At 47.3% G+C, this 27643-nt stretch overlaps 1 long non-coding RNA gene across 1 annotated transcript; it reads right to left on the bottom strand.

The window, feature by feature from the left end:
- Positions 1 to 1428: 1428 nt before the first annotated feature.
- LOC130684500 (uncharacterized) lies at positions 1429 to 4134 on the bottom strand. Its single transcript, XR_008998777.1, has 3 exons — positions 3623 to 4134; positions 2710 to 2917; positions 1429 to 1728 (listed from the first exon to the last, which is right to left on the bottom strand). It is a non-coding gene; the product is annotated as an uncharacterized LOC130684500 (long non-coding RNA).
- Between the last annotated feature and the right edge of the window lie 23509 nt (positions 4135 to 27643).

The raw sequence follows: 27643 nt of genomic DNA on the forward strand, positions 1-27643 counted from the left end.
AAGAGCAAATCTACATTTTGAAGACATAGAAGGAAAAGATTATCTTTTAGGACATTGGTTTCTGGTTAGACGAGAGACAAGGTTAGAGATGTTTGCTGGGCCCAGAGGTGCATATCCACCTTCTGGGCCCAGTATGGCCAGGATGGGGCACAAAGGGATGGGCACTTTTCCCATATTCCCTTCTCAGCTTGTGCCAGAGAAGAGTGGCTAAGTCTCAGGTTAGCGCCAGGTATGTATTTGCCCACGGGAGGAAACATTCACGCAAAGGTAGGAGAATGGACCAAGGGCATCACCAACTCAGGTGGACGTTCATTAGCTGTTGGACCCTGGACACATAGCACACCATCTCTAAGTCTCAGTTTCCCTATCTGTAAAATAACCAGTGTTCCATACTCACATTGGGAGGGTTTGAAACAACTCACTGACACAATAGACACTCAGTGGGCCTAGAGCTATAGTGGAGCCACTGGACAAAGCACAGTGGGGGTATGGTCAGCTCAGCCCAGGGAGGAAACCTTGACCTGCGCAAAGGACAGTGGGAGGAGGGTCCAGGGAGCAGGATTTCTCCAGTTCCCCCAGTACTCCTGTGGTAGGAGCGGGCAGCTCCTGGGAGCCAAGGCCCAGCCCAGCTCAGGCCTGAAGGGCTCTGGCAGAGACCTAAATTTTTCCTCTGAACAATGTTGTTCTCCCCAGCCAAGGGCAGCAAGAGGTGGGCCAGGGGGCTGACAGTGCCAGGGAGACTTGCTGGCTTCTGCCTGCCCACCTGGCCCTCTGTGTTTGGGTATATCCCTTGGTCTTGCCACCAAAGGCTTTGCCAGTCATGAAGCAAGGATGGAGTTCTCATCCCCATACTTCCTCAGCCTCTGGCTGCTCAGCCTCTCAGGTGGGGGTACAGCAGCTCAGGTGGCTCTGCACCTTTGTCCTTGAGCTAAGGGACCCCGAGGGAGGCAGAGCTGATTCGCCCTCCTTCTCCTCTTCAGGCTGAGAAAGGGGCTGCCTCCCCTCCCCACCTCAGAGTCTCTGAAGAAGGGAGACCCTCTCAGTACAGGCACATGTGTCCCTGAGAATGTGCTTGTGTGAATGGGCATTCGTGTATGTGCGTGCTTTTCTGAGCACATGTGTGAGTGTGTGTGCGTGAGCATGTGCACCTGTCCTTGTGTGCACCAGCATGCGAGTGTGTGCTTGCATGGGGAGGGGCCCGGAGACCACAACTGCAGAGGGTAGGTGGTGGCAGCAGCCAGCCCAGGGTCCTGGGGTAGCTGGCTTCCTTGCCTTCTTCCCTCTATGCAGTAATAGCCAGGCACTGTGGTGACAGTGCAAATAAGAAATACCCCACCTCTTCTGACAGAATTCATGTTCTAGTAACAGTGATACACAAGTAAACCAACAAAATGGTCTCAAAGAACAATGCACAATGGGAAAGAAATAAACAGCATGGGGGCTGTGGCAGGGAGTGAGCCACGGTCCCTGCCCATCTCCTCTGCTCTGACTTTGGGGCATGAGGTGGGGCACCAAGCAATTTTGAACCCACTTGGTGCGGGGGAGGGGGCAAGGGATGTGTGAGGGCCCCACACTGACCTCTCCCCCCTCCTTGCCCGTGAGCCCAGGGAGCTGCTCTGGGATGGAGGGCAGGAGGCGGAGGCCTTGGTCCTGGCAGCGCATGCCGCTGCACCCCCAGACGTCCCTCTTCCTGACAGCCAGGGGGTCTCTACCCTGGCATTCCACAGTCTGCAGGAAGAGGACGAGAAAAGAGAGGGGAAACTCCGTTTTAAACTCTTCTGGCCAAACCACAAGTTCCCTCCTCCCTCCCTCCCTCCCTCCCTCCTTCCCTTCCTTCCTTCCTTCCTTCCTTCCTTCCTTCCTTCCTTCCTTCCTTCCTTCCTTCCTTCCTTCCTTCCTTCCTTCCTTTCTTCCTTCCTTCTTTCCTTCCTTCACCTTCCCCCAACTTTGTTTTCTTTTTACAAGTGGAAAGACCTGGGGAATGTAAATAAAAGAGTTCCTAGCATGAATCCAGCTGTCTTGTTCCCAAACCCCAGGACAACTCCTTCCCTAGAAGCTGGCATCTGAGCGAAGGAGCACAAGTTGCTGTGGGACCCCAAGCGGGAGCATGAGCAGGGCTTGGAGTCAGGGTTAGTCTGTGGGACTCCTTGGGAGTCCCTAAACAGCTGTCTCTTGGGCCCAGATGTGCTACAGAAGAGAGCCGGAGGGGTGGGTGAGGTCACTTGGAGCCGGGCCCCACGAGTCTGGGGATGAAGGCATCAGACTGCCCTGGGTCAGTCCCTAGCCAGGCAGGCAGGATGTCTTCCTGACTGCAGGGACCTTCCCTGTCTCCTGGCAGCATGCACCAGAGGCAGGATGTCTCGTGGGGAAGGCCGGCCCAGAGAGGACGATCGTTAGACTACATTCATCCCCGTGGTTGAAGGGATTTCTTTCAGACATCCTGGGTCCTTCCAGACTGGAGCCAGTGTTCTTTGACTATGGAAGTGTACAAGGAGAGGAGGTCCTGGGAGGAAGGACCAGGGCCGGGTGGGGGAAGGCTAAGTCTATCAATAGAGACAGCAGAGAAGCGGGGTGTGCGGGCTCTGGAGCCAGACTGCCCAGGTTCAAACCACAGCTCCATGTGAACAAGCTGTGTGGATGTAAGTTAGTGACTGAGCCTTGCTGGGGCTATTTCCTTATCTGTAAAGTGGAGACAATATAAGTACCTACCTCATAGGATTACTGTGAGCCTGAGCTGAGTTGCCGCATGCAAGTGCTTGGTTCAGAGTCTTGCACATACAGCGAGCTGGATAAATATGAGCTCCTGTGATTATTTCACAGGACTGGAGGAAATCCTCTACCCCCTATGCTGGCACAGGAAATCAGGAGGCACCACTAAGGCAGTTCTTCCAACATGGCCGGTTTTTTTCCTTCCTTCCTGGGAACGGAAGACGGAGGGCCAGATATGAAAAGTGACTTGCCTAAGGTCACATAGGTTTCTATTAAATGCAAAGTTGGGGTCCAAACCCCACTCTGCTGACTCCTTAGTTGGTGCCCTTCCCACTGTCTTTTGCCCAGCTATGCTTGTGGAGTGGACTCAAAGAAGCTCCTTAAATCCCTGTCCCAAGGCTCTCTTCTTCTCCAGACAGCCACATGGGAAGGTTGACTGGCTGTCCCCCAGAAAGAGACTCAGAAGCCAGTTCCACTCAGAACCAAAGGGCCTGGAGTGTGCAGAAGTGTATCTCCAGACCCTGGGGCGAGGAGCAACATCAGTGGGACACAAACATCAGGGAGCAAACTGCAGTGTCCCTCCTTGGCTGCAGAGTCCCAGCCCTTTCCCAGACTCCCTCTGGCCCATCCCCATGGCTGTCTGTGCTGGGTTCCTGGGGTCCTGAGTTTAATGATAACAGTGAAGCAATCAGCAGGCCTCCAGCACCTGAGAGCAAACTCCCCTCCTGACACCAGTCTACAAAAGCTGGCCTGCAACCTGGGGTCAGGGCTGGGGGTCGCATCACACGGTATTTGGCACCAGGGGGCGATGGGGCTGCAGAAGGAGCATCCCTCTTGAATCTGGAGTCTTGTCTCTGGCTGAACCCTCTTCCTGACTGGCCTTCCTGCTTCTCCTCCCTTGCTACCATTTTACATTCATCAAAATCCAGGCACGATGACATGAAGCTCACATACGTAGCCAAAGAGGAAGCAAGAGGAAGCTATGGTTATCAATGGGCAGGCGCACAGGAAGCAGGGAAGTCAGCTCACTGCCTTGGAGAGCTACCAGCCTCGGGTGCTAGTCCAAGCTTGGCCACAATTCCCTCCATGATTTCCAGCAAGTCACAGCTCCACTCGAGGTTGTTTCTCCATTCTTGTAACTCCTTTCCAGGCTCTTCCAGGTCTGATGTTCTCATATCCTTTTATGATGCCTGCCAGTAAGGCTCAATTGATAACCAATAGTAAGCATTCATCATGTGTTGGGCACCTACTAAATGCTCGATGCTTCATCCTGGTCTTCTGGCAGCATAGCTATCAGTTAGCTATTGCCACAATTATGCTGGATAACAAATGACCTGAAAGCTCAGAGGCTTAACACAACTATCATGTATTCTCAGAGAGGTTGACTGAGGCTCAGCTGATCTAGTCTGGATTTGACTGGGTGGCTCTGTGTTATGCTACTTCTCATTGTAGGTCTGTGGGGCACCTGGGGAGGTTCTGCTCCTTGTGTCTCTTGTCCTGGGCATGTTCCTGTCCTGGCAAAAACAGAGGTATAAAAAGGAAGCAGAAATGCATGAAGGTCCAAAGGAGCCATTGTCACATGGCCTAGCCCAGAGGGAAGAGGCAGAGAAACACATTATACCAGGATGAGGCCACAACCAGACAAGGCTACCAAAAGGGATGAATAATTAGGGCCTATCATCTAATCCATCACAAAAAGAATGATTCGGCCTTTAAAAAAAAACTATAGTCCTATGCTGTACATTAATCCCTAGTATTTAATTACCTTATAACTAGAAGTTTGTACCTTTTGACCACCTTCATCCAATGCCCCCTCCCCCGAACCCCTGCCACTGGTAGCCACACGAATCTGGTCTCTTTTTCTATTAATCTTGTTTTAGATTCTACATGTAAGTGAGATCATATAGTATTTGTCTTTCTGTGTCTGACTTACTTTACATAGTATAATGCCCTCAAGGCATAGCTATGTTGTAGCAAATGGCAGGACTTCCTTCTTTTATAATGGCTGAATAATATTCCATTGTATATACATACCACAATTTTCTCATCCATTCATCTGTCAGTAGACACTTATGTTGTTTCCATGTCTTGGCTATTGTAGATGATGCTGCAATAAACATGGGGGTGCAGATAGCTCTTGGACATAATATTCCTTTTCCTTCAGATATATTCCCAGAAGTGAAATTGCTGGTTGATATGGCAGTTTCATTTTTAATTTTTTGAGGAACCTCCATACAGTTTACTGTAGTGGTTGATCCAAGATTCAGACTCGTTTAATGTGGAAGTTAAACTGTTCTTTTTCCCCCCACCTCTCTATTGCACTAGAAAGGATTGGATACAAATATTTCCCCTCACTTCCTCATTTGAGAATTGGAGATTTGAGTAGTAATCCCTCCCTGTCATCAAGCAAAGAAGGCTATTTCTCAGTTGCTATGAGGTTGAATGGGTCACTAGGTAAAAGACCCTGAAGAGAACAGGGTTTAAGAAAAGAGTGGGGGGGGGGTAGAGAGGGACTCCCCCAGAGTCTAAGTTGAGGTTGGAGGAAAGGTACAAATGAAGGGAAGTTTGGGACCTGAGTGTGGGAAATGTCTAATGAGCTGACCGGGCAAGAGACCTCATTGAAGAGCCATGTCCCATGTCCCAGGACCCACTGACTCTGAGTCACTCCCTGACAACCTGAGGGCAAGAAATTCCCATCGCATGTGTGCAGGCCGATACTAGTGGCTCCTGGCTTCACTTCAGCCCCTTATGAACTAATTATCAGGCCAGAGAGACGCAATCAACCAGCCCATTAGACCTGGCTGAGCTCCTGTCTGATGACCTCATATAAAAATTCCCATCACCCATCCCAGGGTTTCCATGAGCAGGTGCCCTATCATTTTGGGGGCCTAGAATAAGTACAGATGGTGTCCCACATACCGTATGCCAGAGAAGTTTTCTCCTCACCATCCGATCTAAGCTGAGAAACGTCTGTCCACAAGGTGCTGTTAGGGTCCAGGAATCCGGGGGTTTCCCGAGAGAACAAAACACACGGGCACGGAGATATAAGTCCAAGCAAAGTCTTTATTCAGCCGGCTAGCTGGGGCCGACAGCACCTCCCCTGACACGCAGGCCGAGTCCGAGCTGCCGACCCCCAGGCAACTTTAGGTAGGGATTATATAGGGTTTTCACAGCCGTTGCACCGAAGCCCATGCATTTCTACAACCAGTAATTTTAAAACACATTCTATATATTCTATATTTTAACCAATGGAGTTGAAACGAGAACGCCCCGATTACCTAACCGCTCCCCATAATCTCTAGCTCACACAAGCATGTCTACGTGACTTATCACGGTTATGTCCCGAGGCTACTGCCCACCTCTGGTTATCTAACTTAGGGCAGGCGTGTTAGCTTCGGGCAGTTTCTACGAAAGCTGGGTGGCTCTTGCTCTAGGGTTTAGCTAGGTTTTATTAGTTCTTTTTCCTGACTTTTGATGCTCTTTGCACTTCTTTACAGTGCTCCCCATACCTCCACCCATGGTGGGACCCAGGAAGGCAAAGGCACAGCCCTTGCCTGCTCAGAGTCACCCCACATGAGGACACTAGCTGACATTCACAAACTGTTACTTTTAAAAAGCTGCATCAAAAAGAACATCTCATTAGAGCAACAGAAGACTTTCCACAAGGTATAAGTGATCACCACAGTACCAAAGAAATAGCATTCATATAAGCATCCAGAAGGATGCAGAAGTGACTGTCCATTAAGTGAGTTCAGGCCAGTTTATTCTTTATCCAACATCTACTATGTGCCAAGCTCTGACACAGGCACCTGGGAGACAACAACTGAATGAGACAGAGTTTCTGCTCTGGAGGTACTTAGAATCTTAAAAGAAAGATCCAAGGAGACTTTGTGGGAGGGAAGGGATTTCATCTACATTTTATAGAATAGGAAAAATTGGGGTAGACAGAAGAGGAGGTGGATGTTTTCCAGGCAGAAGAAAGCAATCCCTGGAAAGACAGAGGGACTTCCTTCCACAGGAAATTTGGCTTGTAAGAGTGCCACAGGAGAGGGTGTTGTATAGTCAAAAGGAGTGACTCCAATTGTGGAATTTTGGTAAGCATGGCAACTGGAACAGAAGGAACTACCAGGCACCCACCAAGCTGCCCACATCCAGAGTCACACCCCTCCTGGATGCTCAGGGCCATCCTGATTTTCATGACCTAGAAAATTTTTCCAGCAGCTTCTCAGATCTATGCCATACTCTTTTCACATTTTCTCTTCCTAAGCCATGATTCTTTGCTTCTGGAAACATAATACCCCATCCGAGAGAAGTGCTATGGAAACCTCACCACAAATACACTCCCATCCCTGATTATACTAATTAAAGGAAAGTGCTGGTGGAAAAATAATTTTAAGGAAACACAGTCTTATTATTTTTAAGTTAATCTACTTACTTGAGTGAGTTAACCACTAAGCATTCCACAGAGATCATCTGTAGGGGACCTGCTGTAAGGGATTTATTGGTGATCTACTCAGTCATTAAACATTTATTGTATAGCCACTATGGGTCAGAGGCTGGGGGTTCAAGGCTAAGTACGTTTCATTGTCTCCCATCAGGGAGTTCAGTCTGGAAAGGGAGACACACATTCATGTTGATAAAGCAAAGTGGTTGGTATGGTAGGAGTGATGTGTACAAAGATTACGGGACTACAGGAAAGAGTAACTGTGCAAGACTGGAGGTTGGGATCACCAGGGAAGATTTCTAGAATGAGGAAAAGGGGGCTCCCTACTCAGCTAGGGTGAATAGTTGCTTGCATGAGAAAGTTGGGGGATGGGACAGAGTCTTCAGGGGCATTTTGGGCACACACACAGGCTCCCAGGGAAGACAAAGCAGGGTGACTAGAGAAAGCAGCCACATACTGTTATTGTTGGGATGTAACTTGAAGATGAGGAGTGGCAAGAGTTGGGGCTGGAGTAGTCAGCAGAGGCTGGAACCCGGAGGCCTGCAAGCCTCGGTAAGGGTTTGGACTTCTTCATATAAACAAGGGGAACATTGTAGGTTCTAAGCAGGGGAGTGATACAGATACAGCTGTGTTTCTGAAAGAAAGGAACAATGTGAAGGATGCATTGGAAGTAGAGGGATCAGCTAGGAGAGAGATGTCAAGGGCCTATCCTTGGAAGTGGTAGGAGAAATGGAGAGGGGGAGGTGTCGGTGACAAATGCTTAGGGGACAAAACGAGTAGGGCCTGGTGATTTGCAGATATCAAGAGAAGAGGGAAGAGGGGATTCCAGGATGACAGCCAGGCGTACAGCTTGGATTACAAAGTAGATGGTGGTAGTACTTTCAGTTGAGATTGAGAACTCTGATGGAAAGCAGTTCAGGAGGAGGAAATACAGGATCAGTTTTGGATGCTGAGTTTGAGGAATTTGATGGGATCCAGTAGAAATAACCAGCAGATGGGTGGATATCTGAGCTTGCCCCTATAGAAGAAGATCTGGGCTGGAGACAAATATCTGAGAGGCATGAACATTAGAAACCATTGAAGAGAGTGGGGTCACCCCTGTGTTCTTCAGGATGCTTTAGGCTGCCAGGAACAAAACACATTTAAAAGTGGCTACACAATTAATGGCATTTTATTTATTTTACTAAATAAGTTTAGAGATAGGTCCTATGCTGCTTCATCACCTCAATATGTCATCAAGGATCCAGATCTTTATATATTTTATTTCTGCCACCTTCATCCATTCATAAGTGTGTGCCCTGCAATAACATGAAGACAGATAAGTACCGAAGATGATTTGTAAGCCCAGGGAAAGAGGGTGGAAAACAACTGGTTAGTAGATGTGACACCTGTCTATGGCTGTGTTCAGCAAGAGACAGGAGAGGGATAGGCTCAGGGAAGAACTGGTTGGTTGGAAGCAGGAATGAGAGGGAGTTAAATGTCCACTAATTAGTACTTAGGGGATTGGAAGAGGCAACTGCTTCTTAACCCTAAATGCTAAAGGAATGTTTTCAGTTGGAAAGACTGATGAAAAGTTACCCTGTGTGCATTTCTGCTTTGGGCTATGATGGAATAATAGATACTAAACTAGCTCCTGTCCACCATAAACAAGCAGAAAACTGAACAAAACACATGAAATGTCTGTTTTCAGACACTGGATAGCCAGCAGAATAAGACTGCTCCCTGAAGGAAGGAAAACAAGTAGAATGAATTCTACTATCAACCTGACTTTCTGCCTAGAGGCATTTACCAGACGATGGGCCTGGGAGGGGAAATCCAAGCAAAGCCCACAAGTCTCACTGTTTTCAGAAGACAGAGGTCAGAATTCAGAGAACGGAGGCAGCTGAAATTTGCAGAACAGAATACTGGAGAGGAGAGGACTATGCAGAGAGAGAGCTTCAGAAAAATGCACAGGTGTCCTTTTGAGTCTTTGACTAAATACTAAGCTGTGCATGTATACTATGAGTCTCCATGAAGTTGGACAAAAAACAAATACTAAAGAAACAATTATTGCGATATTGTAAGTCCGAACAACTCTCTGATCTCAGAATTGAGAGTTGTTTAAGTTCAGGCCAATCAAAGTGGTGAGACCTCATTAAGCACTCAGGGTATTTAGTGGAAACCTTAGAAAGGCCATTTTCTTGGAGTTGAGCTAAACTAGTTAGCCCTAGAGTGAAGGTTATTTTAAATTCATCCTATCAAAGCTTTAAGGTAAGCCTTGAAAGGATCAAGCTGATCTGCGGGTAAACTTCCAGAATAAAACTCAACACTCTAAAGAAGGATAACAAAATTCAGCACTCAATAATGTGACATTTAAAACATCTGTCTTCCAATAAAAAATTACTAGATATGAAAGGCAAAGAAATGACTCATAACCAAAAGAAAAAAATCAGTCAATAGAAATCATTTCAGATATGAGAGGTGTGATGGAATTAGCAGACAAGAATTTTTTTAAACAGCTATTATAGATTCAAGTATTTAAAGGAAAACGTGAATATAGTGAGGAAAGAAATGAACATATATTATTTTTTTTTTTTTTTTGAGAGGGCACCTCTCATATCTATTGATCAAATGGTTGTTTACAACAATAAAATTCTGTATAGGGAACTCAATGCACAATCATTAATCAACCCCAAGCCTAACTCTCAACAGTCTCCAATCTTCTGAAGCATAACGAACAAAGAAATGAACATATTTTAAACATCAAATGGAACTTTAGAACTCTAAAATACACTATGATGGTTAATTTTATGTGTTAACTTGACTGGGTTACAAGATGCCCCAATATTTGGCTAGACACTGTTTTTTGGTATGTCTGTGAGGGTGTTTCCAGAAGAGATTTGTATTTGAAATGGTGAACTGAGTAAAGCATGTCACCATCCCCAGTGTGGGTGAGCATCATTCAACCTATTGAAAGCCCAAATAGAACAAAAAAATGAAAGAATGTTGAATTCTTCTTCCACACCTAACTGCTTGAACCAAGACATTGGTCTTCTCCTGCTCTTGGACTGAGACTTACACCATCACTGCTCCTGGTTCTCAGGCCCCTAGTTTTCCCCAGCTTGCAGATGGCACATCATAGGATTTCTCAGCCTCCATAATTGTGAGCCAATTCCTAATAATAAATCTTGTTCTATATAGATAGATGATAGATAGATGATAGATAGATAGATAGATAGATAGATAGATAGATAGATATAGATAGATAGATAGATAGATAGATAGACATGGATATAGAGATAAACTAGAGACAGAAATAGATAGAGATATATCCTATTGGTTCTATTTCTCTAAAGAATCCTGACTAAAACATACAGTATATGAAATGAAAAATTTACTGGATAGCCTAAACAATAAATTAGACATGGCAGAAAAAAGATGAGTGACCTTGAAGACAGGATAAATGAAACACAGAAAAAGGGAAAAAAAATCTGAGCAAAGCATTGACAGACCATCAGCGAGCTGCTGGACAAAGGGTCTCACATACATGTAATTAGAGTCCCAGAAAAAGAGTAGGGAGGATGTGGGTATTTGAAAAAATATAATAAACAAATATTTTCCAGATTTGATTTAAAAAATATATATATATATATCTATATATATACCCACAAATCCAAAAACCTCAATGAATTTCAATCAGGATAAATGCAAAGAAAACCACACCAAGGCACATCACAATCAAACTGCTGAAAACCAATGATGAAGCAACAAAAACTCTCCAATATGCAGCTAGAAAAAAATCTTAGCCTGTGGTAAGAGTCAAATTGATGATATGGCTGTCATATCCATTGCTGAAAACTGAATAGATGAAGAAGCAAATCTTTCCAACTGCACAAACTGACTCAGAAAAAAAGAGACTTGAAGGAGTGCTCTCCCATCTAAGCCTGCTGGGCCCAACTTATCTGTGCTCAGCTGTCCCAAAACTTAGTGGCTTGAAGGAAATAGCAACCAATGGGAACAAGAGAGGAAAGAAATTCAGCAAACTTAAAATGTATGTCTAAAATAAAAATGTATGTATGTGGTTATTGGTACATAGTTATCTGGGATTAAGTAGATAAGAAGATTGCTGCATCTTTGAGTTGAACTGCCAAAAAAAAAATCACAAAACCACGTAAAAGGTCTATGACTGTTCCAAGTTTAACTATTGGGCTGGCAGGATTCTATAGGCAGGAAACAGACTGAGAGAACTTCTCAGGGCATACCCTCCAGAGCTCACTGTAGAAGTGGTCAAGGAGGATAATGGGGGAAAAAAGCACTTCCCAGGACAGCAAATATTATAGTTCCAAGCAGCATGCTTCACATGACATTTAAAAGTTGGTAACAGAAGGAGTCTCTTGCTAATCTCCTTTTTATCAGGGAAAGAATCCTGTCTCAGACCACCCAGCAGGCTATCCCTCAGTTCCCACAGGCCAGGATTTGATTGTGTGCTCATACTCTAGCTGCAAGGGATGCTGGTAAAGCAGCCATCTGGTATTTTCAGCCTCAATTATGGGAAGTGGATTCTGACAATAGGAGAGAAATAAAGATGTGGGATGACTATTGGATAGGCAGGTCATAGTATTTTCCCCACCCCAGGAATGCTGAGAATGAGAAATGAGGTCATACTGAGTGGAATCCTACAGAAAACCAACACTTCATGGAGCTGTATATGGGGTCAAGGAAAAGGGATCTTACTAGTTTCTGAGTAGCAAGTTCCCCCCCAAATTAGTAGCTTAGAGCAACAGACATTTTCTCACAGTTTCTGAGGGTCAGAAACTGTGAGGCTTAGCTGTGTGGTTCTGGCCTCAGCTCTCTCAAAAGATTACAGTCAAATTGTTGACTGGGGCTGCGTTATCTAAAATCTTGATTTGGGCTGGAGGATCTGTTTCCGAGAAGGCTCACTCCCTTGACTATTGGTTGGAGTCCTCAGTTCCTCACTGGCTATTGGCTGGAAGCCTCAGTTTCTTGCCAAGTGGCCATTTCCACAGGCTGCCTGAGGGTCCTCAATATATGGCAGCTGGCTTCTCCCAGAGTAAGTGATCCAAGAGAGAGACTGAGAGAAAGACAAAAATGGAAGCCACACTGTCTTTTATAACCTAATCTCAGAAGTGACCATACCATCACTTCAGCCATATTCTACTGCTCACACTGTCCAATTCTGGTACAACGTGGGAGGTGACTATGCAAGGTAAACTCCAGGAGGTGGGAATCTCTGGGGATCATCTTGGACACTAGTTGCCACAGAGCCTGTGAAGGAGACAGAGAAGACAGCAAGAGATATGAGGTGATATCACAGAGGCCAAGGGAAAAAGTTCCAAAAGACAAGTATTCAATGATTTTCAGTACACCAGTGAGAACCAGCAGCTAAGGATTGAGAAATGTCCATTTGATTAAGGTTAAGGTCATTAAAAACATTAAGAGCAATTAAGAGCAACTTCAGTTGACTACTTTGCAATGGACGGGAGGTTTGAATGGGTGGTGAGCAATTGGAGAAGAGGAAATGTGGACCACTTTTCTGAGAAGGTTGGATGATAAAGGGAGAATGGAGGTTTGGACAGAAGCTAGAAGAAGACATGGGAGGATTTAATTTTGTTTGGATATGAGAGGCCTGAGCATATTTTTAGAAGTAAGAGAAGTAGCTAGTGGACTAGGAGAGGTGAAGATCTAGGAGAAGGAAGGGAAACTGATGGCGTAGCCTCTGGGAAGAGGCAGGAAAGGTGGAGGTCAAAGATGCAGGTGGAGAGATTGGCTTTGAACAGATAGATACCTCGTCCTCCAAAGCTGTGGTGAAGAAAGCAGAGGAAAGCAGGATGAGTCTGGTTGATGCAAGACCAGAGAGTGAGGAAACCTGGCAACTGAGAACTCAGACCTGATGGCCTCAATTTTCTCAGGAAGAATAGGAGGCAAGATCACTGTGAGCTGGAAATGACAGTATCAGTTACCATGGTGATTGCTTACATATAAAAAAAGGCTTCGAAACAGTCTACTCTCATAGACAAGGCAAGCTCCTCCCTTGTGATCTAATTTTACACTACATCTCTCAGCAAACTCATTTTTCATGGTTTGTGATGCCTTCAGACAGCACCTAAGTTACCATGAGATATGGATTAGTGGGACTGAAATGAACAAAGGGAGAAGAGACCAGAACTCAGTGCCTGTGAAGAATCATGACATCTTGGTAGGGCGGGAACCTCCAAGCTCTCATTGGATGCACCTTCCTGCGGTCTGTCTTATCATCAAAGTTCATCCATCGTCTGCTTCATCATCCCAGTGATGGGCACCTCATTACCCTAGGGAGATCTTTCCATTTTCAGACAAGTCCTTAGGTCTTTCCTTCAGCAGAGCTGAAGACTTGACTCCCTCCCTACGGGGGGTCCCAAAGCAAGTCCTTCTCCCCCCTGACAGCCTTCAGAGATGCTTCTCCTCTAGAATAATCGACCTTGCTTCTTCACCCTCCCTTGCATGACAGGGTTTTCTAAACCTCTCACCAGAGCCCCCTTCTCCTCCAGATTTCATCCAAGGAAACAGTTGTCCTCAAGATTCAGCTGTGACCTGCCTGGCTCAGCAGCTCTCTTCTGAGTGCCCAAAGCTCTTGGAAGAGTGTTGGGCAACTCACGACCACCCAGCACTTGTGGGTGATTGATGGAAACGTCTTCCATTCTTCCTCTCCCAGGATGGTCCCGTCAGACTTACGGTGGTCTAACAGGTCTTCTCATGAGCCCTAACTAAATGTGATCAAATACTGTACTTTTGGCATAAAGAGACTCCAGATTCTCATTTTGGATCTGTCTGTGACTAGTGGACTTTTCTTCGTGGGTGACTCAAACATCTCTGGGGTTCAGGGGAGCTGTGAAGACACCTCAGATTAGTGTTTTGAAACATTAGCCAGTTTTCCCCTATCTGGTTTCCCCTTCCATACGTTGCTCCTCTCCCTCTCACCCCCACCTGAATTCTGTCCTGTGGGATTGTCTCGGGGGAGGAGTGTGGCTTCAGAAAGCAGGGGAAGGAAACTCTTGGCTTTGAGTTGAAAGTTCCTGGCAGCAGAAAGGGCACTCACCAGAAAATTTTAGGAGAAAAACTGAGCAAGAGAAATGACTCCACCCCTCAGGTTTGAAAAGGAGGCACTATCTTGAGGGGAGGAGTGCAAAGCTGGGGAGAGAGAGTCAGAAGCCACAAAAGCACAGACAGTGATGGTTTCAGAGAAGGGGCCCAGAGAGCTGCGGAGGACCTGCGAGCAGAGGGCCCTGGGCCCCCTTACAAAGAGCTCTGGGAGGTGACAAGACCCAGGGAAGGGAGGTGACTTCATGGAATGGTCCAGCAGCCAGGTCTCAGCCAGCCTAACAGAGATTTCCCACACACCCGCATGGCCTTGAAGAACAAGAATTACCGCATTAACACGGGTCTAGATAAGAACAGAGGTCAGCAGGGACCCTGCAAGGGGATCAAGACTGTCTCTACAGCAACCTGCAGGGACCCTGCAAGGGGATCAAGACTGTCTCTACAGCAACCTGCAGGGACCAAAGAACATGGGCAGACACAGTGATGGACATGCCAAATGACACTGAAGACCAGATGTGACCAGATGTCTGGACACCACTTAAGCTTCCAGGGAATCAGATGCCACCATGGAAAAGGAGAGGACTCCAAATTTACTACTGTGCTAGAATAAGACCTTGAAATAGAAACAGAGCAGAAGAATAGCAACAGCTCTGTCTCTGTTATAGCTGAGTTGGTGAGCTGGAATTCAAACTTTCTGCATCATTCTACTTGCCCCACACCCCTGCACAAAGGAGCCACTCAGCTGGCAGAGCCCAGACAGGGCAGGAGAGAACAGGGACCTGGGTGGGGACCTTCCATAATTATAAGATGTGTAGATAAGCCAAGAAACTAGGAAAGAAGCAGAAACTGGGGCCAGCCATGGCAGATTGGGCTGGGGCTGAGGCTGCTGAGGGCCCCAGTGGTAGAAGTTGTAGCACACCCTGTCCAGGAGCTGGGGTAAGGGGCTCAGCTGGGGATAATGGGGCCAACTGAGCAGGGAAGAGAAAAGCTATGAGGTCAGGGGATGGGTATGGAGGGAAAGGTGGGTGGGGGAGTGGGGGTCAAGCCTCTTTTCTTCTTTTTCCTCTGGCTTCTGCTTCTCCCTCATCCACTTCCCACCCCAGGTCAGTTCTCCCCTGTCATCCCAGCCCCCACCCCCAGGAGCAGTTGAGGCCATGGTGGTCCAGGGAGGTGTTCATCAAGGTGTTCATTTAAGGCCCCACTCTCCTTCCCAGGGGACAAGAAGAAACCGCCCAGCCCCTCCTTTTACTAGGCCTTTCAGTGTGACTGACCCATCTGGCCTCACCTGCCCTTGTCCCCTGCAGCCAGCACAGCAGGGCTGCAGCCCCAGGGAACTAGAAACCACCAACATTTGCATGTGTGAGGCCCACCAGATGGAGGCCCCAGGGGGATGCTCATCTGCATTTTTTTGTCCTGGTTCCCTCCCCTCCACTTATGGGGGGTGGGGGAACAATGATTTCTGTTCCAGACCCAGCCTCCTTTCTCCTTTCCCTCATTTTGCCTTGCAGAGACAACTCCGGACATCTGAGCAGGAGCAAAGACAGCCAGGGCAATGCCAGTGGCCCTTCCCATTCATACCTTACATAATTTGTGATCAGGCCTTTGCAGAGCCAGTGGCTCATGTGGCTCCACTGGCTCATGTGGCCCCTTTGGGAGTCTATAAAAGATGTCTCCCTGGGCTGAGCGGTTCCATGATCTCAGAGCTTGTTAAGTGGAGCATGTGCTGACTTCTAGCTGCTAATCACCTCTCAGGCCAAGCACACTTGTTCAATGAACAACCTGACCAACCATACACTGCAGCTATGACCACAGACATTGTCTTATTTGTATCTCACAGGCAGCCTTGTAAGGCAGGCAGGGAAGATGTTTCCATTTTGACCTTGAAGAAACCGGTGGTGTCAAGATCACGCAGTAAATGGGAGCACCAATGCTCACCAAGTCCTTTGTACTTCCTGCCGCATTCCTGTGAGCAGGAAATAGCACATGGAACTAATCCCCAGATTGCTGCTCTTTGGCTCCTAGCCAGTCACTTGTACCTAGATAAGGTGCACTGAACATACCTAAATATTCTGACTTTTCCGCTACCACCTGTAATGTGAAATGCTTTTTTTACACAACCAAGCCCATTTTCCTACCTTAATAGGTGAAACATCATGAAGTGTCTTTGACACTGGAGAATAGTTCTGGGACAGCCTGAACTGGTTCTCTCAGTTAGCCCTGTGGGCATTGAGATGAGGCTGAATATGTCTGACCCCATGAGTCTCAGGATATTTGGGGGATTTGGGGTGATTTTACCATACATTCATAACAACTTTCAGTTGTTCTATTTTTCTCTTTCTCCTAAAGAGGACTTGAAATAAACACAAGTTAATTGAAAGATACATTTGGGGACATAACTGAGATCTTTTGGGACTTCAGCACTGACTGAATTGGGAGGCTGTGGGAAGGCTTGAAGCACCCATTCTTCGGTTCTTTTCAGTTCTTGGAGCTCCCCTTCTGGCCCTGTGAGGCTAATTCACCTCTCAGGCTCATGCGTAGAGTGTGAGCTCCTTTACTCTATCACACTCCACACGCTTGTAAGTGCCCTATCCTCAGCTCGCCACCCACCTGCTCCAGATCCCTCCTGGCTCCTCAAGATCCTTCACCATCAACTGAACTGCACATGCAGAGCCACAGCCAAGAGCCTTCCCCACACCTGGACTTGCTTCAGGTGATTAGATTCTGGACCCTGAGCTCAGCTGTAGTGGAGTGAGACTCTGGGGGGCCTCAGGAAGGGGGAGTGCATGTTTGCATGTGGGAGGGTCACGCATCAGCAGGAGCAGGGGGAGCACGCGGCAGGCACCTCTCACCTCCTGATATTCACACCTTTGGTCATCCCCTCCATGTTAAATCAGGACTGACCTGTGTGACATATGGAACACAGCAGAAGTGATAGTATGTGACTTCCAAGGGTAGATTGCACAAGGCATTTCAACCTCTACCTTGTTCTCTTGGGTCCCTTGCACTGGGGGAAGCCAGTAGCCATGTCCTGCAGATACTCAAGCAGCCCTGTGGAGATGCCCACATGGAGCCCTGCCAAAGAGAGCCACCAGCCACCTTGAACGTGGATCCTCAAGCCTTCAGGTGAGTATAGCCCCAACCAACATCTGACTGCGACCTCACAGCAGAGCCTAAGGGATACCTGCCTAGCCAAGCTGCTCCTGATTTCCTGAACCACAGAAGCTGTGAGAGATAATAGGTTATAGTTGTGTTAAACCACTTTGCACAATTTATTATAAGTATTTAATCACTGATCTATCATCATCCACTATCAGAGGTTCCAATGTTTTTCTCACCTAAAGGAAGCACAGAGAGATTGAATGATGGTCCCACACCACACAGCAGAGCTACTAAGCTTCCAGTAAATATTGCATACCTATGCTCCACCCCTCTTACCAACCTCCCTCCTTTCTGGGCCGTATCTTCATTTAGCCCATGCTTCCATTCCTTCCTCGTCATCACTTCTTTTGGAAACAGACTCGTTCCTCCCTTCTTCTCAATGTCTTTGTGCTCAAAACCCAACTCCCTGCAATGTGGAAATCATAACAACCACTGGCTCATGATCTAATGTGGCCACTTAGTGACAGATAAAGTCTGTAGCTACAGTGTTTGCCAGTGGGTTCTCATGAGTAGGCTGGCTTAGAAACCACCATGACACTGTAAGACATAAAATCCTTGGCTTTCCTTTGAGCTTGTCAGATTGGCTCAAAGAAAGAAGAGTTCTGGCCAAAAAAGCAAGAACTTAATTAATGATAAGGGCCGTAATGGGACGTTGAAGCCTCAGGGTCGAGAGTTAACCCCTTGTGTATGATGTTTTCATAACTCCCTTTGAGCTTTAGATGCAGGAACACAGCCTAAGGAAGACAGGAAGAAAGATGAACGCGTGGCCGTGTATCATTCCATGTCTCTGCTCCTCTGCTCCCTGGGCCCAGAACGCCTGCCCCCACCCCCACCCAGAATGAGGTTCTCCCAGCACTGAAGAGTAAGCCAAGGCAGACCCTGTGAATCCTGCCCTGCTGGGCCCCTCACACCTTTCCTCCCCCACATTCTCAAAAAAAAAAAAGGAGGCCCAACTCCAGCCCTCACTACCTGTATTTCTTTCAGCCTGTGTAACAGCTTGTCATCTTCACATCCTACCCCTGCCAACTCTGAGTTCTTTGAGGAGCACAGTGGCATCTAACTGACATCAGTGCCCACCAACGGCCCCACCGAGCCTGGGCCTGGCAGGAGAAGAGGCTCAGTGACATCTACTAAACTGGACACAATCAAAGCTATACCGTGGGACCACCGACACAGTCCTTTGAATTATAGGATCCCATTAACTTAAATTCCACAGGAAGAATGTCTCTACTGGGTTAAACTTAGCTGGCTGGGACAAGCGGGCAGAGCAAATACTATGTGGAATGAAAAATACATAGCAAAGCTCTTCAGATTATTTAGCCATTTCAGGAAGGGCTTGAGTAGGAATTTGCAGCAAAGCCATGCACTTGGGAAACGTTCCTGACAGCCAGGCTTGATTTCCCCAGGGGGTGACCCGTAGTTCCCCTTTGTCAGGGAGGACCTTGCCTGCCTCTCTCTTCGGCTCCCTTTGGAGCACCTCTTTCTTCAACACTGCACAGTAATGATCCCTGTAATGATGGCCTGACCATGTGACTTTGATCCGTTATAAACAAAGGTTTTTTTTCTTCGTAACAGTCCCCATGTTTTGACATCTGCAAGCAGAAGCATTTGGCAGGGAAACAGTTTCCTCACTGAAAGCCTGGGTTCTGCACGAGATGAATCAGGAGGATTTAGCACAGGGTGGGTGGGGGTAAGTCAAACATGTGCTTTACCAGTTAGGACACTCTGGGGTGCCACTGACAGAAAACACAACTCATTGGGCTTGAGCTGAAAGAAAATATTGTAACATATTCCTGAAAATTTCAAAATAGCTCTCGCTTCAGATGCAGCTTGTTGCAGGGTTTCAAATTGTCACTAGGAAGCAGTCTGGGTCCTTTTCTCAGCCCTGCTCCTTCCCCGTTGTCTTCACTTTCAGGCTCCAAGTTGTGATAAAGTGGAGGTTTGCAACTCGAGGCTACACCCTCCTAGATTTAAACTCAGCAGAAAAGAGGAGCTTTTCCTCCCCGAGTTATGGGAAACTGATTCCTGGGGCTAGCTGTGATTGGCCCAGATTGGGTCATGTGTCTATCCCTGAACCAATCACTGAAGCCAAAAGGGTAGAACTGCACTGATTGCCTATCCTAAATTGCATGGTCCCATTCAAATCTCAAGGACAAGAGAGGGAAGGAGAGACTTTTCCCAAGGGAAATCTGGGGTGCTGTTCCTATGAAGAGGGTAAAGAGATCATGAGCTGTAATAAAAACAAGTATCCAACACACAAGTAGAGAGAGAACCACATCCCCAACAGCACATAATCCAAGCTACATGGGTAAACAGTTGGAATGCTAGAAACAGCTGTACTATACATCAGCTGTGAGGAATCAGGAAACTTATTGTGATGTTAATGTATTTAAATGTGTTCTTGCTAATAAAGAGGTTGTAGGATCCACAGTCCCATGAACCATGTGGACCTTTCTTGATTTCCTCCCAGGACCCAGTTGCTCCTCCTGTTTTCTGCTTGGGAAAAATGATTCAGGAAAGCAGACTCTACCTTCACTCCACACCAGGGGGGGCAGCCGTTCCCTCCCCCTGCCCACCCAGATTGGTTTAGGGATGAGCGTGTGACCTGAGCTAGTCCAGTTAGAATGAATTCAGGACTTTTACTGGTAGTAATGCCAAGATAAGATGCTCTTTCTGTTTGGCAGGATATGAGTGTAGTGCTGGTAGCTGTGGGATGCCATCTTGGGACCACAAGGACAGTGAGGCTGAAGGTGCCAGAATAGAGCATGGGAGAGGGAGGGAGAGAGAGAGAGAGAGAGAGAAGGAGGAGGAAGGGAAGAAACTGAGCCCTTAGTGACAGTGTAGAACTCTAAATCGAACATCACCTGAAGTCAGACCTGTCTATAGACGTTTCAATTATGTGAGTCAGTATCTTCACTTTATTCTCCCAACCATTTTGGGTAAGACTTTCTGTTACTTGCAACCAAAACCTTCCTAACTAATTCACTCAAAACATTTCTGAGCTACTTCCAAGTTTTGGTAGCCCATGGAAGTATCTATATACAGGCCTGTCTACCCAAGGTGTCATGACAGATGAAAGGTGGAGCACTGCTCCCCTCAGAGTGCCTGGGAGGAGCAGCCGGTGTGGGAGAGTCAGACTTTCCTTTGCTGATCCAGTGCTCTTGGGCATCTGGGAGGATGTCAACCTACAGAGCTCTTTTAAGGTGCTATGGCCCAACAAGAGGGTTAGAATCCCTCAGCTGGGAAAAATTCCCTGTGGATAGAGTGTCTGGGCTAAATCTGAGAGGAAGGGAAGAGAACTTAGATGCAACCACTGAAATGCCCAATTCCTGAATTTCCCTACCTCAGTGGATTCAAGGAGTCAAGTGTGCGTTGGGTTGATAGCTCAGAGAGGGGCTGGGGTCTCTTCATCAGAAGTCTGCCTCCAACAGGGCTGGCTTTAACCCTGATGCAAGGGATCCTGGGAGGCACCACCCAGATCCTCTCCAGGACAGAAGTACTGATTCTCTCAGCTATAGGGGTTTACTGCTGATGGCTCACACCTGGCTGAAGGGATCAGCTTCACCCAAGATCGCACTTCCTCCTTGGAGGAGCCTGCACCCTAGGACTGGAATGGGGTGGGGGTTACAGAGACTAGCCTCGCTCAGTTCTGGACAATTCTATAAGGCATCAGAACTCCCAGCTCCCCATGGAGTCACCTGAGACCTCTTGCTGCTGCATTGCAATTAAACTTCTGCCTCTGCCGGCTGCTCTCTTCAGTATACCCACTGCATGCAAATCTGTGTCTTGTCAGTCTTCTTGGGGACCCAACCCAACAACACTAGGTGAGATTGGTGGTTGTCTATGTAACATAATATTAGAGGCCTGATCCCAAATACCTCTTTTCCTGGATTGATGGTAATTGTGCTAGGAAAGGAAACATAATGGAAAAGCACAGACATCTTGCTTGTGTTTTATTTAAAACAGAATATTTTCTTGTTAGAGAAGCAGTATATGTTCATTGTAGGAAAACTGGAAAATTTGGAATAACCAAATTAGTTAATACCCCCAAATCCTTCCATGAGAAATGATAATAGTTTGTTCTGATTTAAATTTGTAAGTGTGTATTGAATCTTTTCTACATAGTAGGCCATTCGTGTTCCCCACAACCCCATGCAGTAGGTCTTATTCCCCCTTTCTGCAGACCACGCAAGGGAGACTTGGGGCTGTGTAGTGACTTATAGGGTTACACAGAGGGAGAAATGGGGGACTGGATAGAGCCTGTGACTCCTAACTACATATCCAGGTTTCTCACCACATCCCAGCCAACAAATTGATGTCAGAGTTTCTGGGGCAGAGAGGGGCGGGTATGGGAGAGAGTTCTCAGGCCAGGAAAGCAAAGCCTTCCTTCTAGTCCTGGCTCTGCCATTTATTTTCTGGGTGACCTTGGACAAGTATTTTCATTTGATGGGGCCTCATTGTGGGTGCCCACCATGTGGTCACTTGCAGATAGATAGGGTTAGCGATTACAATGGCTCTGGCTGCTTGCAGGGCGCATCCTGAGAAGAAAAACCAAAAGGAAGGGAGTAGGAGTGGGACTCACCCACCCCCATCAAAAATATGGTATTTCCTCTGTAGAGCCCCCTGTAGCCTCCATGGGGCACTGGGGGTGATCCTGAGGCTGCAGGAGCCTCCAGCAAAACCAGAACCACGTCAGGGTGGAGACAAGAGCTGGAGCCCCCAGCATCTGTGTGAAAGGCTTCATTTATCTTCTTAGTTCTCTTTAGCCAAGGGAGAAGACAGGAGAATGTTTTGCTTTCTTTTTTTTTAAAGAAAAATTTCCATTGTGGAAATGGCATGTGTTTATTTTTAAAAATCCAGCCACAGGGATCCATAGTTTCTTGGGGAGGGAAATTCTGGCTCAGGGGCCAGTACTGACCGCCTATATTAAAGTCAGATCTGGATTTCCTTAGCCACTAGATTCTTCCCTCCTAGGCCTCTCTGCTTGTAGCAGAACAGAAATCTTACTCTTTTAGCAGAACAGAGAAGAATGACAAGAAAAGGACTAAAGTCGAGGAATTAAAATGCCATTATAATAGCTGGCTGACGTTTACTGAATACTTATTATGTGCCAGGCACTGGGCTAGGTGCTTTACACACTGAATGTTCCTGATGACATTGGGAAATAGAAATTATTATCTGCACTTTACAAGGGATGAAATAAGGTCTCAGAGAAATAATTACCAGCCCAAAGTGGTGAAGTGAGAATTACATTAGGCTTGGATGACACCAAAGCCACAGCTAGTCTTATGCTTGAGTCAGAAACATAGAGCTCAGTACTGCAGGCAAGAGCCCTCTGTTTGGGAGGAAGGAACTGAAGCCCAAGGAAGAGGTGAGCACTCCCAATAACCCACCCTGGCTCCATCAGAGCTCCTCCCCATGTGGGGAATGACAGGACCATTAGCTCCCTAAAGCAGGTGGCTTCCTCCATGAACCAATGGAAGTTCACTTTCTTTCCCTTGACCTCTCAGACCCTTCCTCTGGAAATGCTTTCTTAGGTAGAGTGGGATGGAAAGGGGAATCTGGAGAGGGGCTGGATCAGAAGCATTGTTAGGGGCGCTCCAGCATGAGGCAGTCTCACCCCAGCACATTTCTCAGCAGGGTATGATGAGTCAGGGAATGGGACCCAGAGCCCAGCCCATTTGGCTTCCCACCCTGCCTTCCTAAGACTGTGACTTTGGATGACTTACATAACCTCTCTCTACCCCAGTTTCCTCATTTGTTATGGGAAATAGAAATACTTATGGTTGTGAGAATCTCATCATGCAAGATGATGTGTATAAAGACTTAGAAGAATCCGTGGCACATAGTAAATGCTTAACAAAATTAGATGCCATTATACTCCACAACTAATTCATATTTCCAAATAGACCATGAAGAACAAATAGTTATGGATATACACAAAGTATAAACAATCAGACACAAGCTACAGTGCCTTTTTTGTTTGCTGTCCCACCCCAAGTTCATCTTGCTTGATGTTGGAGGTACTTGGCTTCTCAAAAGGATCTGATGGGATTGAGGTCCCTGAATCTTTGTCTTCCACGAGATTCCAGTATAGTTATGAAATTCTAGGGTGTACCATCGGTGACCTTCCCCTCCAGGTCCAGGTTCAGCTAGGATTTATCCAGCTAAGAAAAAGGACAGTGGAACTGACATTCTGGAAGAGTTTGTTCTCCCTGCTTATCCTTTCTTTACGGTACTTTCTTGGATTTTTTGGAGCTATGTTTCTAAGACATACCCAGATTAGGCTGGTAAAGCCTTAGCATCTCACCATGAGTCTAAAGATCAATTATATGATCACTGCTGTCATCACCAATATCAATCCCATCAACGCCACCATCTAATCTAAATGATCACCACCACATTGTCATAACCATCTCCAACACCAATGTTGTCCTTGCTGTTGTCATTTTCATCTCTGTTATCATCACTTTCAGGATCCCTCTCACATGATTATCTTTACATGTCCATGGCCACCTTTTGCTTATGATAAGTCAGAATCCTCTGGTGGCAAGTGACAGAAACCCAAGTCAACTAACTTGAGAAACAAAAGACAGATGGGGGTTATGGTTCACACACCCAAACCAGGAAGGGCAAGACCACCATAGACTATGCCCGCAAAGGACTCAAACACCCAAATACCAAAAGGATGCTTTCTTTCTATCTCTTATCTCTGCTTCTCCCTGCTGCTCATTTAGTGCTCTCCTTCTATAGACAGACTCCTGTCCATGTGTGCCAGGGATTTACATCCTGGCTGCGTAGTGACCCAAAAGCAAAAGAATTTCCATCCCTGAAGTTCAGATAGGAAAACCCAAGGAAAGTCCCTGATTGGTGCAGTTTGAGCCAATCACAATGGCTAGATATGTGTGTTCTTGTGAATAACCCAGCTTGGTCATGTGCCAGACACAAACATGGCTACTAGGAGAAACAAACATAGGCTACTTGGTAAGCAGGTGGTACCCCAGTTTGCATCCACATTCACCTACCCCATCTACTGCTACCACCTCCACCACCATCATTACCATCACCACCTCCACCACCATCACCACCTCTACCATGATGACTACCTCCACTAATACCAACACCACCATCACCATCGTGACCACCTCCACCACCATCACCAACACCACCTCCACCCAGTCACCACCTCCACCACCATCACCACCTCCACCACCATCACCATCTCCACCACCATCACCACTTCTACCACCATCAGCACCCCCACCACTATCACCACCATCACCACCTCCACCACCATCACCATCTCCACCACCTCCACCACCATCACCACCTCCACCACTTCCACCACCATCACCACTATCACCACCTTCACCACCATCACCACCTCCACCACCATCACCATCTCCACCACCTTCACCACCATCGCCATTATCACCACCTTCACCACCATCGCCACCTCCACCACCATCACCACCTCCACCACCATCACCACCTCCACCACTTCCACTATCACCACCTTCACCACCATCACCACCTCCACCACCATCACCATCTGCACCACCTTCACCACCATCGCCCCCTCCACCACCATCACCAACACCACCCCCACCCAATCACCACTTCCACCACCATCACCACCTCCACCATCAGCACCTCCACCACTATCACCACCATCACCATCTCCACCACCATCACCACATCCAAAACCATCACAGCCACCACCTACACCACCATCACCACCTACACCACCATCACAACCGCCACTGCCATCACCACCTCCACCATCATCACCACCATCACCATCTCCACCACCTTTACCACCATCACCACCTCCACCACCATCACCACCATCACCACCATCACTCCATCACTATCACAGCAATCATCACCTCCACCATCTCCACCACTTTCACCATCATCACCACTTCTACCACCATCACCACCTCCACCACCATCATCACTTCCACCACCATCACAACCTCCAACACTTCCACCACCATCTCCATTATCACCACCTTCACCACCATCACCACTTCCACTGCCATCGCTGCCATCATCACCATCACCACCTCTACCACCACCACCATCATCACCTCCACCGCCATCACCACTGTCACTCTTTCCCTGAGAAATATTATGTGCCAAGCCATGAGCTTTGCATCTGTAACCTCAGCAAATTTCAGTTTGATGAAGTCTTCAGCCTTTCAGGAATTTTCCATCTTGGGAAAAAGAAAGTTGACATGTTCTAGGATCTGGACTCCTAGTCCTTGGCCACAGAATGGGAGCAAATAGGGAGTCTGCAGGGACAGAGTGTAGCACCTCTGCCACACTGGCTCTAATCCCTTGGCAGCCCATCCCGAAGGGGGCGCCATTCCTTCTAATGTGCCAAGCTCCTGCACCAACTTACTGCCTGCAGCCCGCCAGGGCCCTCAGCACATCTGCCCCCCTCTCCCAGTGGGCTGGGGCTTGCTTTTGGCCCAGTGCCTCCTGCTCCTGCTCCATCTCTAAGCAAACATCTGTTTCCAGATGTTGTCCCAGAGCCTTATAATGGAAGGCTCAAGTTAATACATCTACAGCAGACCCAACTGTCAGCAGCAAGCTAATGTCAGGAATGGATCACTGGAGGAAAGCAAGACCCCTCATTTCCTGATGGGAGGTGGAGTGTATAGGAAAGGCAAACAGGGCATTTCCCCCCCAACTTCAGAAACGAACTTAACAAAAGCAACAGTCTTTAGGAAAAAAAGAAAGGAAGAAAAAAAAGGCCTTTGTAATGAGGTTTACAGGAACCAATGTTCCAGGCAGTTCTGCTTTCCCGGTACTGCTTGGGAAGAACTAGAGGAAGTAAAGCTCTGCAGGGAGGGCAAAGCCTTCTCTGGATTTACTGGCCATATGCTGCACTCCAGGCACTGGGCTGGGCTTGAACCTGAGGGCTGTGTGGTGCCTGGTAGGGAAGAGACCTGGCCTGGATCTGGCTTTGCAACTAGCATGCTGTGTGACCTTGCACCACACTCTGACATCTCTGTGCTCAGGGTCTGCAGGTGCCATATGCCAGTGGCACCTTGGGGGATTTATAAAGGTTCTTCTAGGTAAGGGGTAGGGATACTCCCCACTTCAAACCAGGAGAGCTGCTCCTAAGATGAGGTTCAACTGAGCTCCAAGATTAAGACAAAGAGTTGCTTGGTGGTGGGGGTGAGGAGGGGCGAGAAGGTAGAGACACGGCACCGTAACTTGCAGTTTCCAGATGCTAGTAAACAGGGATCTGCTTCAGTAAACTAATTGTGCTCTGAATTACTCGTCTGTCATCAACCAAAAACATCTGTCTCTTAACCCACAGTTGCCTGCCTTTCTGACAGCTCTACCCCCCTGTCAAGGAGAGCTCAAATTCTGAGCTTCTTGGAGCACATGCTTGGAGCACCCTTCCACCATCACTGTGCTGAGGCCCAGATTCTGAACCCTGTTTCCATGGGTTGACAGCTCGGACAGTCTGCGTCTCACTCTCACTTCTCAACTGATTGTTCTTCCTCCAAAAAAGCTGCAAATGGGGCCCCAGTGGATGCATTTGCTTGTGGTTTCTGATGTCTGGCTGCAGTGTGACCAACACCATCATCTTTTCTCGATTTTGTGCTTTATTAGAGCTTCACACACATGATCTCATTTGAGGCTCTCAGTGTTCCCCTGAGTAGGAATTAGTATTCTCCTGCCCTTGGCAGGAGGCTTAGACCCAGAGAGGTTAAGACACTTACTAAAAGGCATACAGTTTGCAGATGGAAGGCCAGGACTCAGAGTTGCTGATTTCAAAGATGGTTCTATATTTCAACTCAACCTGAGTCAGAAAAATGCTTTCACCCTAAGTGCTAACCTCAATTGAATGTTAGTATCTTCCTTCTTTGAGAAGCCTAAGTTGTGTGTGTGTGTGTGTGGGGGGGGTGTTCTGTCATTGATTAGTAATGTCTGCCAATGGTGTGGAAACGAGACTATGGTATGTATGCATATATGACCAGACCATGCCACCTGAAAGAGAGGAATGGAAAGGACATATGGCTGGGACTACTGGGGGTCAGGAGGTCACATGAGGCATCCCTGACAAAGATGGATCACAAAAGTTTGAAACATCTTCTCCCAGTCCTCTCTTCTGTGTGGATCCTGCCATGCTCAGGACTCACCTCTTCCAGGAAGCTTTACTGTGCCTCCACCCCTATTCCAAGTCTCCGCCCACCTCCCCTTCTTCAAGTCCTGAGTCGTTTGTTAGATCCT

The sequence above is a fragment of the Manis pentadactyla genome, chromosome 8, assembly GCF_030020395.1.
Source record: "Manis pentadactyla isolate mManPen7 chromosome 8, mManPen7.hap1, whole genome shotgun sequence".
NCBI lineage: Eukaryota > Metazoa > Chordata > Mammalia > Pholidota > Manidae > Manis > Manis pentadactyla.